General features: G+C 30.1%; 1 protein-coding gene across 2 annotated transcripts in view; it reads right to left on the bottom strand.

Moving 5' to 3' along the window:
• LOC113393926 (uncharacterized) overlaps window positions 1-18237 on the bottom strand; it is a 153321-nt gene extending 135084 nt beyond the window's left edge. For both annotated transcript variants that reach the window (XM_026631047.2, XM_026631046.2), the window contains exon 1: window positions 17950-18237. The gene's annotated coding sequence lies outside the window, so the exon portion shown is untranslated. The remainder of the gene's footprint in view (window positions 1-17949) is intronic.
• Between the last annotated feature and the right edge of the window lie 2284 nt (window positions 18238-20521).

Here is a 20521-nt window from a genome sequence, read left to right as displayed (position 1 = left end):
CATGTTCGTTATTTATTTCTAAGCCATACATCTCACGCATCATGAGTACAAATTCTGTTATTATTATAAGCAACATAATATTGAATCTGTGATCGCTTTATAAAAAAACGTACTCCTTTTTAAAGGAATTGAAAACAGAAAAGATGTATCTTATCTCTAATAAGAATTTCACACGATTCTAATAAATCGATAAACCGCTCATCCATTTCAAAGAATTGAAACATCCAAAGAGACTTTTAATCAAGTTGCAACAAAATACAACAAATTTCTTAAATGTATATTATGTCTATTAAAAAAACAAATGTTGCCCTACTAAAATTAATTCTTGCGATTAAGAGTTTAAATTAGGAAGTCGATATTGTGGACAGAATTTTATTGAAATATGTAGCACGTAAACTATGACGTCTTTTGTTTTTAAAGTCAAGGACCTCTGTCCGAACAGTACCAGTTACACAAAACGTGAAGAGAATTAAATTATTATAAGCGTAAAGATCTTATCTCTTTATTCGGATTACTTAATTTTGTAATTCATATTTTTCTAAGTCACGAGTGTTGACTTGATTTTATATAAAATCTGTTTGGGAAATTAACCGTTAGATGTGCCGTTACCGATTCTAATCTTAACAAACTAACTAGTATATGTTTCTTCACACCAAAACTTATTTCCATAAAGACCAAGAAACTCCACTGGAACATTTCTGTAAACTCGAAGCTCACTGCGGGAAATGATATGCGATATTGATAATAACATTAAAAGGATATACGGATCAAAATAGCGTATCATCGTAAGTCAGTTTTTAGCATAACTCACGCGAGATACTATGTTTTGTTCTTATATAGAATAGTACTGCAGATTATGAAATGCTTAACAATGCAAATTCAGCTTTACTAACCTCACTCTAAACTGAACATACATTAATCTACTAATTACAATTCAGATTAAAGCTAAATTGATTTTGACCAGCGTTTCATAAACTGGAGATTAGTCTAGCTGCATTACAGTCAGCCTAGACTATAAGCTTTATGGTACTTTATACAATACGCAATTGTCAAAATCCATTAGAATTACAAATAAGAACTCATAAACACGAAACAAATATTAAATAAATAAATATAAATATTTAACATGAGCGAAAACTGACCCTAAGATCAATTAATTAAGGTTTAATTTATACTGTACCTAATGCATAATCAAACATAAACATTACAACTAGTATATACTACAGAATGTATAAAATTTATCGAAATTAAACTTTATGAACATTTAAATAAAGTACTTTATTGTATAAATGGTTAAATAAAGTATCAAGATTGTGTAACAAACGCACAAACTATCACCTTTACAGTTTGATGATAATTATCTCTTACATTTGAATTTTGTCTAATTATGTTTAAGATATGCTAGCAATTAGTATAGTCCGTAGACTATATTAACAATGAATCCGTCTTAATTAACGATTCCTAATAATTTCAATCTGTGTCGTGGTCTAAAATAATTTAAATGAAATCAATAAGTATATATTTTGAGAATCATCTACAATTAAATCTTATCAAATGTCAGTAAGTCATAGCCTCATAGCTTCAAAGGCTTCAACCGACAATGCATGTCAGCTTGACACGGTATTAAATCGATCACATTTGATCTTTATCACGACGAAATAAGATCGAATTTAATATTGTATGCAATCATGCAATTAGTGCGATTTCGGAAACAGTTATATGATCAAACCGGGACGTTGGACTGGTTATTCTTATAAATCACCTGTCATTCTATTCGGTTCTTAATTTTATTTCACACAAGAAAATCATCTTGAATACTTACAGTGAAGCAATGTAACAAAAATGTCAAACGTCAAAAATCGACATACATTTGAAAAAATGTATGTGTTTATAAAATAATTTTAATATTATAACTATATCAATATAAATATATATATATATATAACCTATAAATGCATCACTGATTTATGATATCACTGTCAAATATCAATTAAATTTTGTCGCAGACTGAACTTCGGCGAAAAGGAAACAAGTTAATTATAATAAAGCTTTGCATGTTCAAATGGAATATAAAGTGTTCACCCTTGAATCAAATGGGTCAACTGATAAAGTCTGAATTTGTCTTACACTGAACAACACTCAATACGCCGATATATAAGGTACTTGTTGGTTGGTACCCGTGGGTTTACACGCGTTTAAAAGGTTAGTCGTCAGGTGTTAGGAATAAAAAATAGTATATGTATCTCATTCCTTAGAATTCGAGCTTGCTTCATATCTTAATTTTTCCTTGATTCCATTATTTAGTTTAGCCGTGAAAGAGTTACTGAAAGACAGACAGACAGACAAACAGAGTTACTTTCCCATTTATAATATTAATATAGAATTATAGATTACTTTCACTGCGCCTGTAATCGACTTAACACTGACATATCATTGAAATCAACACAGCAGCACAAACTGTTGAGCGTTAGAGATATATTAGACGCATATATTATAATTATATAAATTGATATGAAGATTTTCAATAACATACCTTTGACACGAACCTTAGATAGAAAGTTAATTATATCACATGCTTTCTCTCGGTTACATCACCTACCGGTTGTGGTCAGCAATTGCCAAAATGACTCGATGATAGCGTGGTGTACCGCCTAATAGCAATAAAAATATAAATTGCTAATATAACGCTAATGCTTCGTATAATGATGCGGCCTATAGCATTCCATTTGATGAAAATTCCAACGAAGAATTATTCTTTTGGCTGTTCAATATAGGATCTACGTCAAATGTTATACAGATTAAAAATGTTAAGTATATGGTTTTAAATCGTTTAAGTAATTAATAAATTATAAAAATCAATTATAACTTCGAAATCGCCGTGAGATTTATTAAAATAATTATTGAGAGAGAAATTAATAAAATTTAAATTAGGAATATTAAAAGAAAGTTTTACAAAAGGTTTTTTAATGCAAATATCCTACTATGCATATTAAACAGATTACAAATTATTGTTTGATACAAACGTAGTTTTTGAAAATTAATGCACATATTTCTGATAATGATAAAATTATAAAATAAATAATATTTTTGTTGTTACAAGCAAGTATTATGGAAAAATATTCAATACACATATAATATTTGTATAAATTTATTCAAGTGGTAAAATTTATAACACTTGTGTTATTGTCACTCAATGTTACGTTACGGAATAATTAATTACGCATGAATGACACATTTAATACGCAATCGACTTTGTAACCTCGTATTTAAATATACACGTATATAATTTCATCTTGTATACACATTATTTATCATTTAGTATTATTTTGTACTGATTACTGTTTTGGCCTATGTATTTGGTTTGTCGCCATTGAACACAAAGATTATTTATTAACGAATTTTTAATAAATTTGATTCATATATTTAAAATATATTAATTTGTCTTACATTATTCGTAACGTTGGAAAATATTTGTCCATCTCTACATAATAATAAATAAAGTCGCTTATTACCGTCTGTGCGCTTAGATCTTTTAAGCTACGTAATAGATTTTAATGCGATTTTCATCAATAGAGTGATTTACGAGAAAGGTTTATGAGTGCTGAAAAAAAATCCCGTGAGAAGCCGGGGCGGTTAGCTAGTTTAGCATAAATAATATGTCTACGGGATCGATATTTACAATCATGACATTACGAAAATGTCCTCCGAATCCTTCTGCAAGTGCAAAGTTAACATATGTAACAAGGTATCTGGGGCAACACGTAAAACACAAACAATTTCCATACAAATTACGGTCACTTTCGAAACTATTGAGATTCAGCCGCGCAAGCGTTTTTTACCATTGTCTGGGATACAATTACATTTTGTACACCATAGTCGCGAGCAGCGGACACCGAATAAGGGTATTGCGTAACACGCTCAGGCACGACGCCGCGGATCGCGATTAACTCGGATTTAAAAGGTATTATGGTGAATAAATTCACTGTAAATTTTGACATAGTAAAATTTACGATAGACAGTAATTGATTTTTATTGCGCCAGTGGCTTACTTGATAAAAGTATGCCGAAATTGAAATCAGACGTCGCTTAAATTACTGAAAGACACGAGCGAACGATTGCTTAACTGTTTTCTTTTGGGCGCAAGAGTCTTGCGTTGCTTTAATTTAATGACAAACAAAACGATAAATTATTATTAATACTTTTTGTATCTCGAAATCATCATGCGATGTAATAAAAAATTATAAATCCTTAGCCTTGCAAGACTTTCGTCAAGACTACGCTTCGGTTCTTTTTCGTTAAAACCACGTATTCGTTTGATTTTTTATTTTAATTTTAATTACTTCCAATTTTTATTTTATTTAAAACAAAATTTTGACAAAATTCCACAGTTCGAGACCACTTTTTAAAAGGTTTGTTTGTCTGTGTGTTTATGAATAATACATTAATAAAAATAGACAAACAATTCATTATTTGCTTGATATATATATACATATATACATCGGTGATATCGATTCCTTGCTAATTTTATCTAACGCATAATTATAATCTATTATGTATTGAAACGACGTTAGTCACACAATATTGTCTTATTTTAATATATTATATCTGTTTAATTTTAATTTTTTTATTATGATTATGTTATATTTCCACCCGTATTATTTTCCGTTAGTTCTTTATGTATACATATATTTTTTTTAATATTTATATACAACTAGCTGACACGGCGGCTAACATTTAAAGTCATGTTAACTTTAGCTAAACTTAATTTAGAATACCTAACTAATCTTTTTAAATTTCTAATTTTTCCGTGATTGTTTCCGATATTTTAATACTTATTCTGCAATTCGGCGCGAAGACGAATCCAACTGATCAAAGATCATTAAAATCAGTCCAGTCGTTCTTGAGTAGCTAACCTGACTTTTTTAACCGTTTTCCAATTCAAACTAGTTCGGAACTCAGGGTTGTATCATTGAAATGTTTAAAAATAATGTTCACAATATTTTTTTTTATTATTATTGTTATACGCGACAATGCTATATTTATAGAACTAAATGCGGAAATAAATAAATTTATCATTGAATATATAGGAAATAATAATAATTCGACGATTTTCTCAGCCTCAGCAAAAGCAACGGTAGGTTCATCACGGATGTCGTTAAACTTAATAGACTAAACATAAAAGCGGAGACAAGATTCGTACGATCTCGGAATATTAACTAATGTTAATTAGTTTCTTATATATTAAAACGAAAAACATCGAAAATTATTTTTTTGGCGTTCAATGAGACCGACGAAATTTCGCGAAAGTCATTTACGCGGATCTATAACATCGCGTTTATTTGTCGGTACAAATTTGTATATTATACACGCAACTATAATATTATTATAAAATGATATATCCTTTGTTCTTAAATCTTTTAACAACTGCACAATATTATTTTAATAATAAAATAACCATCCTCACGTCTTGTTTGTTATTATAAAACATTTTATGTTTATTCCATTACTCTGTCAAATGCTGTTGTTGAAATGAGTTTTTTTTATGATATATTTGTAGGCGGACGAGCATATGGGCCACCTGATGGTAAGTGGTCACCACCGCCCATAGACAAGGGCGCTGTAAGAAATATTAACCATTTCTTGTATCAACAATGCGCCACCAACCTTGGGTACTAAGATGTTATGTCCCTTGGGCCTGTAGTTACATGTGTTCAAATCAACAGATCACTTACTAAAGTATGTTAATTTTATAAAATCAAGCCGAATGTCTTTTATTAAAATAGCTATATCAAAAATAATTCCTAATGGTACAGTTCTTTGTATAAAATAGTAGATCCAAGAAGTAATGTATGGTTTATTTATAATTGTACACTTGACATTCATCATAGCGGTCTAAGGCGAGTTTCACAATATTTTCATGGATTCATCTTCGAGGTAATTCACAAGACAATGCTGATTAATATCGTGACTACCACACGCCGTTTTTCATTAACATTGTTCGTTTTAAAAGTTACTTTACGTCATTACTTTGTGTAATATTAAGCATTTATGTAAGTATGTAAAAACATACGTTAAAAAACCAATGTTTGTTTATATTTTTGAGATATATACTCTTTGTGCGTGAAAATATATGTGTATGTCGGTATTTATAGTCATAATTAGTGTTTATCTTTAAATTAACTTATTTTTATTTTTTTTATGTTGGTGGTCTGAGCAACCTGATGGTAAGTGGTCACCACTGCCCATATACATTGGTACTGTAAGAGATATTAACCATTTCTTATATCCTTGCAGTCATACTGGCACATTCGACCCTTCAAACTAGAACATAATATTACTAAGTATCGTTGCTTAGCGGTAGAATATTATATTAAGTGGGTACTTCTTACCAAATATTTTTTCCAAACATTATAGCAAACTTCTATTATTGCTTTCAAAAGGTCATTATAGTTAAAAACTAAAAAGTGCAACCTCATACACTTGTACAATCCGACCAAAAAAAGCATAACAAAAAAAACATATAATCAAATTGAATATAGAATAGCCGTTTCATTTATTATTTAAATAAAGAACACGTCGAATTCGACTGTGACAAAGAATAAACAGTAAAAACTCTTTATTCAGAGGCAATCAAATTATTGTAGCCAATAGCATCGGTGAACGCCTACGCTTAAACAAGGCCGAGTAACATTTGACAATTCACGAACTAGTGAAAATACAAGCACATTTTGAATGACCACTATAAAATAACCTTAGCATCATACTATGGTCAAAGTGCAACAGAGTTCATGTAATTATTTGCAAATATTAAGAATATATTGCGCATATAATTTGACGTTCTCGGCGCGTGTATATGCATAAAGTATATAATATATTCGCATAAGGTCAACGAATTGACGAATATGTGGTAAAGACTAATTCCTAAGTATTTTTTATTAATAATTTTAGCTGAGACTGGTGGAGATGGCTGGGTAAATGGGCTGATGGTAAGTGGTAAACATCGCCAATAGACATTGGAGCCGTAACAAATATTAACCATATAACCAATGCACCACAAATGTTGGGAAATTAGATATTACCTCCCTTGCGCTTGTAGTGCCGGCTATGTCACCCTTAAAACCGGAATACGACTATACTATTGCATTATATTGAGTATTGCGGTTTGGGTGGTAGAATAAGTGACAAGTGGACTCTATCTACCCCAGTATCAGCACTGACTTAAATTACGCCTTGTACCAATAATCATTTTAAAATAAGATACGTCTAAAGAGGCTTTATTGAAGTTACGTAACATATTTACTTGTCAAAATAAAATGCCAAAATTAATTTTAGATACTATCTTTGTAAAACCACTGTGGTTCTCTAAGCCGTGTATTTTTAATTTCTTCTTTGTATTTTTTAATTAACTAATTTATATTTTGTAATAATATAAAACACTTTGAAAGTGAAATCAAAATTGATTTAAATCATTTTTTATCGTTTTTCATTGCGTCGTTTAAGCTTTTAACATTAATAAATACTTTCGTAATAATAAATAAAACAGACATTAAAGCATATGGCCTCACTACTAGTGTTGCCAACACAAAAATAAATATTAACGCAGATCACGACTTTTAAATCCGTGTCAAGTTTGTAAGCCTTGAAACACACCACTTATAATCTGAACAAGTTTCACAAAGATCTTTATCACTGGTTTAATATATCTTTTTTATATTAACAAGATCTGCGAAGAGGCGGCGAGTCAAATGAGTTTTATTCAAAAGCAGTTCATTATTTAAATTATCTAATTTCATTAATCACACCGCTCTCGTTTAATGTAAACCTTTCGATATATTAAAAATAAATAATGATGATTTGGTAGAAGGTGATTTATAAGGTAGGTTTTAATTAGAAGGTCAAATTCTTACTTAATAATCTGCCTATGTTTTTAAACTGTAGTAAAACCTGTGGATATTGTTCGGGCAAATTTATTCACGAAAAGCTTATTTAACAAAATATCTTGTATGCCGTTTGTTTATCATAACAAAAATATTATTGTGCATGTAACGTGTATGTAACATAATTAGCATAATATTACAATTAACTTATTATAATATTATATAACACATATAAGTAATACTTCTTAGAACGAAACAATTAGAAAATCCGCTCCAATGAAAGTGCCTCTTAATAAATATATTATAAAAGTACGCTGTTGTAACACGTGACACCACGCGATTTAGAAACGTCATAATGAAAAAATGTATCCAAATAACAAAGTTACAGCTGATTTTATATAAGAAAAACATCGTTATTTGATTCGAACAGAAATTTATAAATATATTTCCATAATAAAATACCACTCCTGTTTTTTTTTCTTTGTTTGTGGTTTAACATCAAAGGCAAGTGGATTTTCTGCCGAATGTTAATTGCTATTGTTGAAAGTTACACTTGAAATCGTTTTTAAAAATATAATAATATTAACGTAATAATTATGTCATCGTATATTGTTCAAATACTTAAAATATCTAACCTTTCTCTTTCTAAATATGATTTATTGGTAACCCAGCCATTATATTGCAAAGTTTTATGTATCCTTGACGTTTCACTAAGATTTGTGTCTAAAACAAGACAAAGTTAGTCGCTTAAGTTATGTTTAATTCATAAAACTCCAGTTCATAGTGAATTATTACTACGACATATTTCAAGCGAATATTTAAATAATACTAAAAAATTATCACATACATAAACCCATTGAGACACTTAAATATGACCAAATGAACCGTTCAATATCTCTGTCATTATATCCCAGTAATTAAAATGTTGGTTTTTTTTTCTATATATGGCCGAAGTGTTAGGACGTAAATCCACGCGAATTGCTGAAACGCGACTTTCGACAATTACCTTTTATACTGAACATCGCCTGAATTAATGTCCGTCTAAGCATATATTATTGAATGAATAAAAAAAAGTAAACAGAATATATAAGTAATACTTCACGTTCAATTTTCGTCAAAGGAACCATTATAAAATATTGTGTTACAAATTAAAGGTCAAAGATCCAATCTCAGTAACCATTTGCAAGAAACCTTGTCTACTTCATTAATTTTTTGAAATGGTTTTCTGTATTTAGTTATAATATATTGTAATCTATACTAATATTATTATTATTATTAATATTATAAATGCGAAAGTAACTCTGTCTATCTGTTGCTCTTTGACAGCCGAACAACTGAATTTCTTATGAAGAAAGCTTAAACAAGAAAGGACATAGGCTACTTTTTTATGCCCAACACCTGACGAAAAAGGGGGGGGAAGCCGCGGACGACAAAAAGTTAATTAAATTCGTTTGAAAAATGCAAATTTGAATAGTATAATCACACACCGAAATTTCCTTTTCTCGTAATAAAGAGAAAATTATTCTCTGTAAGAGAAAATGAGACGAAATCAGCCATTTGAAGACTTCAATTAGTTTTATACATTGTTTATATACAAAGACATCTTATTAACTTACATATGGAGGATTTTAGCTTTTTATAATGTTATTATAACTCTAAAAACTCTAAAAAAAGCAAACAAAAAGATTATCATATAAAATTGTATCTGTCTCAAAGACAAGTAAGTCGGCCTGCAGATGTCATTAGCACTCCTTAATTACATATCCTTGTCAACCGACGCAGACAAAAGTCAAACTAAGACAAAATAGTCTTACCTTCTTACTTACATACAAAATTACAGCTGTATGAATTTTGTTCTAATTTTAGTATCCATTCTCGACAGGTTAATGAATTGAAACCAAAATAATATCGAATTTCATAAACAAAACGATTATGTACGAAACGTAACTTAATTGTATTTTGTGTAGATTCACGCAATTTACGTTTCAAAACAAAACGCACCGCCTTATTGTTGCGTTAATAAATACTGGAAAATATTTAAGTTTTCCACTTATGCAGTCCTTTATCTTCTTACGAGTAGTTTTTCCAGATACGTTTATTTTGAGTTTCAGACATGCCTCATCTTTTACTAAATAGCAAATTACATATCAAATAATTATTTAGCAGCTTAGCACTATTTAAAAAAATATTCACACTAAAATAAAACCTAAAAATTAAATCTAAAAGGAAATATATATATTGGAGGATAAAATATGATATCAATCGTAATAAAATATTATGTCTGCGGCGTATTTAAGTATCAAAGTCCGAAATAGCGACAAAGTTTTAAATGCCAACATACTAGTATTCGTACTTGACCTTTCAAATTCAAATAAAAAATACAATGCAGGACGTTTTGAGGTCTTTCGAAGCTTTACAGTATTTTATTTTTAAGCGATTTATCAACGTCTTTTATCGAAAGATATATAAATAAACAATTTTATAAAGTAAGATGATTAATAAAATACAATTTTGATAGATCAAATTACTTTAACAGTTTTAGATACTACATTTATAATATTGGAATTCTTATTTATAAGTACTAATATTATAAATGCGAAAGTAACTCTGTCTGTCTATCTTTTGGTCTTTCGCAGCCAAAACACTGAACCGAATTTGATTATATTTGGTATGAAGCAAGCTTGAACTCCAAGAAAGGACAAATATTTATGCCTAACATCTAACAACCAACTCCTAAAACCCGAGTAAAACCGCGGGTGCCAATTTGTTTGTATATAAAAAGTATTAGAATTTTATTCGACATGATTTATTTGAACAAGAACATATTGCAAGAAAATATAATATAAATTCTCAAACCAATATGTCACGATTTAAACTATTCTAAATTCAAAAAAACAATTATTATATTGGTCTTTTATTCGTATGTCGTAATCGATTTTGCAAATGATGTATTTTTACTTGATTTTTTTTTTACTTTAATAATCGTAATTTAACTGATACACTGATATATACAAATGTATATTCATTTTCAATGACAACAATATTGTTTTTCATATACCATTTAACGCTGGCAGCACTGCATGTCCTAAAATAATTTCTGTTAAATTATTTTTATTGTAACGTTAGTGAATAACTAATTTCTTCACAGATAAGTAACTCTTATTAATGGTAACATTAAGACGGTTTATTTCAGCTATACGTTTAAAAAAGTATGTTTTCTTGAGTATTGCCGACATATTTCCACAATGTTGCCTTGCATTGTTAAATACTCGTGCAAGAACGCATTCAATATAATCAATGTAAAAAAAACATGATCAATATTCAACAGTTCTTTCTGACAAAATGAATAATTGATATTATATGTTGTATTTTTTTTTTTTGTATAAAATGTTTTCAATAGTTATAAAGTAGATGTATCGTTAAAAGCGTTTAAATGCATGCGAGGAAAACATCACGTTTGGACATATTAAAAAGATAAAAACGTGTTCGCCGCCTACACCGCGATCACACGCCAGAGCTCTAGATATGAGAATATAACGCCTAGATACTGTTTTAAAATACATTTATAAAAGCCATGTCAGCCATAGATTGATTTTTTTTTTAGACATTATCTTTGGATTTTTAACAGGCTTCAAAATACGAGGAGATTCTCTATTCGAATGTTTACATGGATTGTATGTATGTCTCCGTCACACACAGAAAGATTTGCAAAATTATTTTTTTGGTTGAAAAGGGTTTATTTCAAAATAGATGGTGATGGATAACTTATAATGAGTTTTGGAAAATCAACAATAAAAGTCTAGCTTTCATCGCGGAGTACGAGATAAATTCAAAACAAAAATTCAGTGGTGCTTGTCTGTGTCTGCATTTTAACCTACAATCTTCGGTTAAGAATCGAGTGTTCTAGCCACTAGACCAGCAGTTGTGACCAACTTTTTGTCATCCTAGCAGTTCCGCGCGGTTTCATGCGTTTTAAACGTTACTGCTCTGCCCTCCTAGATAAAACCATAATGCTATATCATCCATAACTTTCAATAAATGGGCTAACTAATGCAACAAGATATTATTTCCAATCGGAATGCTAGGTTTAGGAAATTAGCGCGTTCAAAGAATCAAACTCTTCAGCCCTAGCTATATAACACATTAGCGTCAGATAAATAAAAAAAAAAAAACCTTTACAGCTAACACATGTCCTGCTTGTAAAATAGACTATATACATTCTGCGCCTAAACAAATTAACTTAGGGTAAGTTTACACAAACCGAAAAATCTTTGGATACATTCAAAGCCGCTTACCTTCTGATAAAAAAAAATATATAATCTTAGGTGAGAACGAAGTTTTACATATCAAACGACATTGTAAACATGCCTTATCAACTTTCATATCCATCTGTTTACACTAACTTGATATTCTGGAAATCTCTCCCTTTATTATTACAGCGTATTATAAAAATACGATAAGCGAAGGCAATTTACGGAGACATGCGACGAAGAATATCGTACCAATAGGAATATATCGTGACTGTCATATGTAGAAAACTTGTGAACAAGTTCTCTGATTCGATTATAATGTTCTGACGTCAACGAATGACTTTTATGGATTGTGAAATTTCTATAAAACACTAGTACGTTCGTGTCGATCGTCGTATAAAACATTTATAAGATGTAGCTTTAAAAATTGGTAGAATAACAGCCGGTGAATGTTCTATGGGATAAAAGCGACCTCACCGTTTGTAGAAAAGGTTACGAGCTTGCTGCTACAATGCAAGCTGGTGTGTCTAATTGAATCGGCAGAATTTCATCAAATACAAGTTCCTCAGTTAGATTTCCTTCGCCATTATAATGAATGAATGAAATCATTGCAACATTGACACCTATTTTCATAATATTTATACAATTCACGGGTCAAAATAACGTCGATTTTCAATATTTTACGATCAGTCGAAAATCGAGTGTCACTGTAGTTTACGGTAACATATTTAAACACTTAGAGACGATTATTTCTCTATTTAATTATATTACAAACGTGCCTTCCGCGTTTTATTCATCACACATAAATAAAGATGACATTATATATCAATAAGGCAATATATTATTAATGTATGTGTTACTGTAAAAGCTCGAACTAAGGTAAATCTTAAGATTTTCCAGTAAAACCAAAGATTTACTGACATGAGTTGGTAAATGTAAGTATTTATTATAAAGGGACGACTTTTTCGGACTTTTACCATTCCAACCTAACCTAACCTAACATGTAAATCCTAAGATTTATCAAGTGAATGATGGTAAAAGTTCGATTCCCAAAGTTTTATGGTCATTTACCATTCATAATCAGCAAATCTTAGGTTTTACTGGAAAATCTTAAGATTTACCGTAGTTCGAGCTTTTTCAGTAACATATGTACACATTTGAAAATATAATATATGAATGTCAAGTGATTTTTCCTACCTTCTTTGACTTGTACTTACAAATGTTTGTTTATAATATTTATACATGTCTTAACGTGTTCGCTTTCACGGTATGGTCTGACTCATGGTCAACATCGACCTAATTTATCTACAGAGGCGTATAGCCGAATGGGCCAACAATGAACGTAAAACCAGTTTCGCATCGTAACGTCACTAAAGTTATACCTTATGGCTGAAAATATCAATAAATTGTTCAATTAAATTTACAGAAAAGTAAGAAAATACGTTCTTTATGTAATCCCTTTGTGAAAATACTACTAAACTAATATGACATAAAACTTCTGTCAATTTTAGTAATACGTAGCTGACAACGTCTGCTAACGGTTTTGTTTGTCATTAATAAACCAAATATTAATACTGAACTCATACTTTTTTTTTGTAATGAAACGATTATATTTTTCGATCACATTTTTATGATTACTCAAGGTGATAATGACTGATTCGACACTGAACGACTAGGGCTAGCTCAAGAACCAACAGTTAGCTATCATTTTTATTAACGATGACAAATTCTAAGCAAATAAATAATCGTTTTGTGCTTAAGTTTCCATCTCAATCTGTGTGGAACTGGTTTAAATTACAGCTGCAGTATTTAAAAGGTGAAGGTTAAATAAAAGCATTTATAAATACACACTGTATTAATTCTTATAAAAAAAAAACAATTCACATCGAACGTCGAATAAGAAATACTTATGTTATATGCAAAAGGTATCTTTAACGTTTTTTAACAAATATTAACGTGTCGTAAAACAACATATAATATATAAACACATACATTTAAATTTAGTATGTGATTTGATTCTATACATATTCTTTCTGTATAAATTTTCCTCTTGGTAACATTACCTACGTCATATATTAATAATTATAATAAACAAATAGCATCGGATTCATTTTATATCTATAAATAATAATGCAACATTATAGTTCATCGAGGATAACAGGACAACTGTATAGAACAAGTCAAAGAAACTAAATTACCATTCTCGATTTGAATTTTAGTTAAATAAACATATATCTAAATAGAACGAATGGCTATATGAATTTAAAAAATAATTTAATTTATCACAAATTAAGCATCAATAACGAAATGGTTAAGTCCTTCCAGCGATACGAAAATCGCACAAAAATCGAATCGAAAATCGTTTCGACCTTTGCCTATAATATGTTTAAAAAAATGTCCAAATAAGAGAACACTCTAAACAATAGTAAGACAAATTATGAATCTACGTGAAACGTATCAGTTAAAATTAGAGTATACATTCTACAATGTAATTTTTTATTGATTTAATTATATTATTTAACCGAACGTTTCTTGTATTTCCTGACCCCCGACTGAAGAATGAAACACGAGGTAAAACATAATTATATTTCTTACAAGTCACCGTAACTTTAGAAATTGACTTTGTTTACGGAGATATAAGTACATATTAAAATTATTTATAGACTAAAACTTGACTTCCCGTGTCATGACAAACTGACAAATATATTTATTATATAGATAATATATGTTTCTACTTATTATAAAAAATACTTTATATAGTTTTGTCTAAATATCAATAACAAAGCTGTTGACTAAGATTACTTGACGGTTCTTCTCGTTAGAATCTACAAACCGAACTGGTGGTACCTTCAAGTCTATATCAAGATTCAAAGTGTCGATTCCTTTGAAAATATTTGTTGTTTTTGATTGAACCAAGAACCGCTTGAGTTTGCCTAAGATAAAATCAAATTATATATATTTTTTTAATGTCGTAAGACTTGCTGTAAATTTTCTACGGCCTAAAACATACTATATTACTATCTAAACATAACATAATATATTACAATCTAATTCACGCATCACTTTATAAAATCTCATACAATTTCACAACAGCCTTAAAACGGACGAAATCAAAATTATATGTGAATTGCTTAATTTTGTACTCTTTAACCTTTGAAATCTGAAAGACGCCAAAAGATACATTAAAAGTCAATCACTTAAGTAATCATACCTACGTAACCCGTCCGATGTCATAATTGCTTGCAAACTTTTCATAAAGTCGTATATACAAACTTGTTCGCAATATGTTTATATTTATCGTCCTCATAATGTATGTTGTATATAATATTCCACGGGTCAAGTAACATTAACGACTTAAACGTTAACTTAGAAAATATATACATGAATTATAATTTATAGTATTTTCCTCTAATCTTTATTTAAAATTATGTTTTATTCAATCGCTTCATTTTAACACAAATTAGATTATTTTAAACAGACATAAAAAATAAGGTTTTATTCTGATTTGGAGCGTGTTTTATTAAATAGTAATTACCATAATAATTATGTTATTAAAAATAATGCATAACTTATATTATTGACTAAATAGGTTTTCCGAAGTTAATGCATTATTTTTAAAAATCTAAATATTTTTATTCATTTATTTTCGTTTAATTCCATCTAATCTGACACTTCTTTAAAGCGTTTTAGTCTATATATATATAAAAGTAAAATAAATAAATCATATGTAAAAAAAGTATTTGTACATAAAACCGCACACACACAGCCACAAATAAATACCTAACTATTTAAAAAGTCGGATCGAATCATCGGCAATAATAAATAATTGCCTATAGAGACTGTCTTAAGACCTCATTCCATTGTATCATGTAATATTTTCACGGACATAGTTGCATCTTATTAGGATAACTTATTTTTAGCTGAGATCAAGAATTCAGAAAAAAGTAACCGTCGATTCTAGTTATTTAATTCTCTCGAAGTGGAGTTCGTATTCGCTACTAAAACAAGTTTATAATGACACCTATATTTATTTTTGTACCAATAAAGCTGTACGTTTATTTTATTGAACACTAAATTATTTAAAAGAAGATTACAATTAAAAAAGATTCGTTCTTTTATAGCGAACAATTCAGTCCCTACACTTCGAACGGATCCTTATGACTCCCATCGCTAACAGTCGTATTCCATTCGTAATATGACATAGAATCATTTACAATTTTAAAGTATTCACTTAAATATGACAAATTATCTTTACCTTTATAAATAAATCTTCTGTACGTGTGTTTTTAACTGAACTACTAAACGCTTGGACGGATTTCAATGATTTTTTTGTGTGTATTTAGACAAGATTGGACCCGGTAGATGGCGCTGCGCTTGGGAATTAAAATTCTTATTTCACCCGGATAAAGTCGAGACGGGCAGCTCGTTTAATAATAAAAAAAATAGTATTCGATTTTCAAAACTTATAAACGTTATATTATCTATGTATAAAAATAAAATTTTTGTAAGTGTCGTATAGTCATCGTCTACGAATGTTTTTCTTTTTGTTTGTTATGCGCCCTGGTGAAAATAATTTTCAGGTCTGTTCTTTTAAAATAATTCGATAAGATAAACAGTGCTTTTAAATGTTTATTTTTTATTTTTTTTAAGAAACATTTCTCAAGAATTCTTATTAGATGATTTTGATGTAATAATAATAATATGAACCTTTTACCTTTTTTTAATACAAATTTTTACTTGAAATATATATTAATTAATAATATACTAGTAGTTATAATCTAAATGTAAGAGATTTAAATGATGTTACATGAAACAGAGATAAAACACAACTTTTTTACGGTCACGATTTCCCTTCCCGGTATTTTTTGTATTGGCAACAAGAATATACTTCCTGAGGATGCTCCAGATTTGGTGTGAAACGCGTGGAAAACAAATAACAACTTAGATACATATTATTATATTATGTTAAACTTTTATAAGATAATATCACAGACAGACTTAATACTTAACATCTCTTTATTTCAAGTAATTGTTTGCAAAATCTCTTGCAAAACTTATTACGAACCTCCGTACAATTCGATTTTTTTTTTTTATTACCGAGTACTTATTAAATCAAAGGCGGGTACGTTACAATAACTCTGTAATACATTATTTATATATACAATATCGTTTTTCTCTTTCATAATAAATAAGTCAATTTAAATTTTTTTTTTTTGGAAAATACTTATAAAACAAAGAAACAATAATTGATTGAATAAAAATTCTAACGTTCGTCCATCTGCCTACAAAATGAGGCGCATCTTATTTAAAAGGTAAATATATTCCGAACAAAAGCCTTAGGACACGCGCACGGTACGCGAGATGAGTCAGGGACCTTTTCACCAGTAGTATTGTTTATTCTGGACGCAAACCCGTTTCTAAACCGTTTTTCCCCAACATTTTCGTTACAGACTAAGAAATTTTCAAACAAAACATATGAATATTCAAAACGACACTTGAATATTATGAGCGTGTAAATTTTTGGAGCAATAATTTTCAAATTCTTGAACCGTTCGTGGTTCAAGATTTTTTTACCTTCAGCTATAACGATTACCGTTTTTAATTGAAAACTTTCATCATGGCATTGCAGTTGAATGCATTTCACAACGAGACCTTTCACAAGAAACATAAACAAGATACAAATACTTATAAACTTTATAAGTCACAGAAGCGAATGCAATCAGCGTTATTATGAAAGATAATGAAACGCGTCTTATACTTATTATAAGAGTGCTTTCCCTCAAGTTACACAATAAAGCATAACTGTAAACATCCATTCTTACCTCCGCTTAGGCAAGTCCGTTAAAATTCCGGCACACTGTTCCGAGATACACAAACACACAGATTTAGCGAGTCGATGGATCGTCAGATCTCCGCACCGTTACACGTCATATGTGTGTCAAATAATGAGAAAAAATTTCTTATTAACACTCACTAAGAAAGTCGGACACAACCACTGACACAGTTCGTTCGCACTTTAAATATGTCACTTTATTCAAAAATAGTGGAGGAAAATTTGTAATGGAGATAGGATGGTAGTTGCGCGCGCGGCGGCTGTGGAAGGCTATCAGTGCACGAACTCGCGCAAGCGTCGTGCGCTCACCTCTCTCTCGACCAAGCGACTGGCGAAGCGATGCCTTCACCTTCGCGGCGCTCGCCCGTTTCGCAAGGCAACCTCAGCGATTTCCTTGCAGAATATCTAGTTGCATGGCAACTGTAAAAATGTTTGTCGCAATTTAAGAGCCTACCGAAACTATTTCGGTTCGTCATTACTATTGCAGATGAACTTGATGCGGATAAAAAATTAAGCGTAATCCCTGCGCATTGCGGAGCTGAATGACAAACTCATTTTACATGTTGCGTATAAAATACGTAAAAGACAAAACTTTAACAGCATACACGTAAATAAGAACCATAAACTTTACAAACTCTGTTTTAATAATTCCGAGCGTGTTTTGTTTAAAGATTGAGGAACCCTATTCAATTAACACATTTAAACAAACAATCAAAGTCTTAAGTCTAATACTGATCGTGATAAAATTGCCAATTTACTTAGCGGTGAACGACGACGAAATAATCATATCGGTGTCAATTTCACAAACGATATTGAAAGACCATAGAACTCGGACCTAGGTTATATTTTCGTTTTCTTAATACAATCTAGGTTAACGGTTCATATCTCTGGTACCTAGTTTTATACACGTCTGCCTTGTATTTAATTTTAAATACCGACCTTGTTCAGTTGGGTCACTTCTCTGCTAGTCTTATAGTACTAGTTTTTGTCGCGGTCAGACTAGGATTGGAATATGTATGTTCTTTGTTTATTTTTATAAAACAAAAGCAAAGTTATATTCATTCACATAATTACATACACTTAAGTACAAAAACAACAATGGAATATAAATAGAACAGGTTATTTTGTGTAGGAGCAGTAAAGTTCAGTTACACTTAGTATTATTGTTTGGATACTTTTATATAATCATACTATTGCCGGCGACTTCGTATACATTTTGCTTTTGCTTTTTGGATCTGAGAAACATATTAAGACGATTATAATATATCAAACAGTGTCTGCTTAGAGCTAGAACTCATTATTGACATAATAGAGAACTTTCACATAAAATATCCAAACGGGCAGTAAAGCCTAAATAAATAAATAATTTTCAAAATAAATTCGTAAATTACGTAGTCCCGAGTCAAGAAAACATCAAAATAAAAAATATACTTTAGAATTAATAACCTCCTTGTGTTTTTGAATACGACTATAAAAAAAAATATATTGAAAATAAAAATGAATTAATAATTTGATCGTCCTGACCGATTTGAGCTGACCTGACACGGCCGGCGAACTAACCAGGAAATAATTATTATAGTGGACAAGTGTGTGCAAACAATGCCCTATTCCATCTTCCTGATCGTCCAATAGGAGGGCAAATGCAACATAACCGAAAAGAGTTTCAGTCGACGAAGAGTCAGCTTTACGTGATTTCCGAGGCCCGAGCTCCGGACTGTAACAGGGAATTGTTAACAGAAAAGCCCAATTATTTTTTATCGACCTGACTTGGGGCTCGAACCCAGGATCTCGGAATCCGCTTTTTTACATTTAGCCACTAGATCAACAAGCAATTTAATATTATGATAAATATAATTGTCATTGGAAAATATGTTATTATTATGCAGAACGAAAACAAAACTCATATGATCTATGAAAATAATATATTATCTATTCGTGATGAGCTCATATATGAATGGTACAAACTGTACTGTAGTGTACTATGCCAAGCCTTGATGACGTAACAGTCCGTAAAAGTGACGCAACTGGATATAAGCCTATTTTCCTAGCTAAGCTGCTTGAATACGGATTGGGGAATGTACCATACGCGCAGTTTCCTCAAGATTATTTTCTAACCGCCAAGCACGAAATTAGTATAAAGCATAAATAAATCGCATAAAAATCAACGATGCAATAAGGATTTAAAAATTGCGGTCTTCGCATAAAGCCAGTTTAAAAAATAAAATAAAAATAAAAAATTCAAATTTTACAACAATTATTATTCTTTATACTTGATTGACTTTGAATATTGACGTTAGTAATAAAACTATTAAATAATAAATTTTCCTTAAAAATCACAAAATAATAATAAGACTAACAAAACGAAATAAAATTACCAACCTTTTTAAACTTATCGTTTTTATAGTATTTATAATTTCGTCTTACTGCAACTGCATCCTTGGACCGGTTCTTAAAAGTATTAAAACCAATCGCTATTTATAAAGACTATTAGAGAACATTTTATTATAATCCATTTACGTATATAAATAATACGAGCTATGCGCAAGCGATGCTATGACATC

The sequence above is a fragment of the Vanessa tameamea genome, chromosome 16 (assembly GCF_037043105.1).
Source record: "Vanessa tameamea isolate UH-Manoa-2023 chromosome 16, ilVanTame1 primary haplotype, whole genome shotgun sequence".
In the NCBI taxonomy this organism is placed as follows: domain Eukaryota; kingdom Metazoa; phylum Arthropoda; class Insecta; order Lepidoptera; family Nymphalidae; genus Vanessa; species Vanessa tameamea.
Note: the sequence above shows the minus strand (reverse complement) of the source record. Positions and strands in the feature narration are given on the sequence as shown.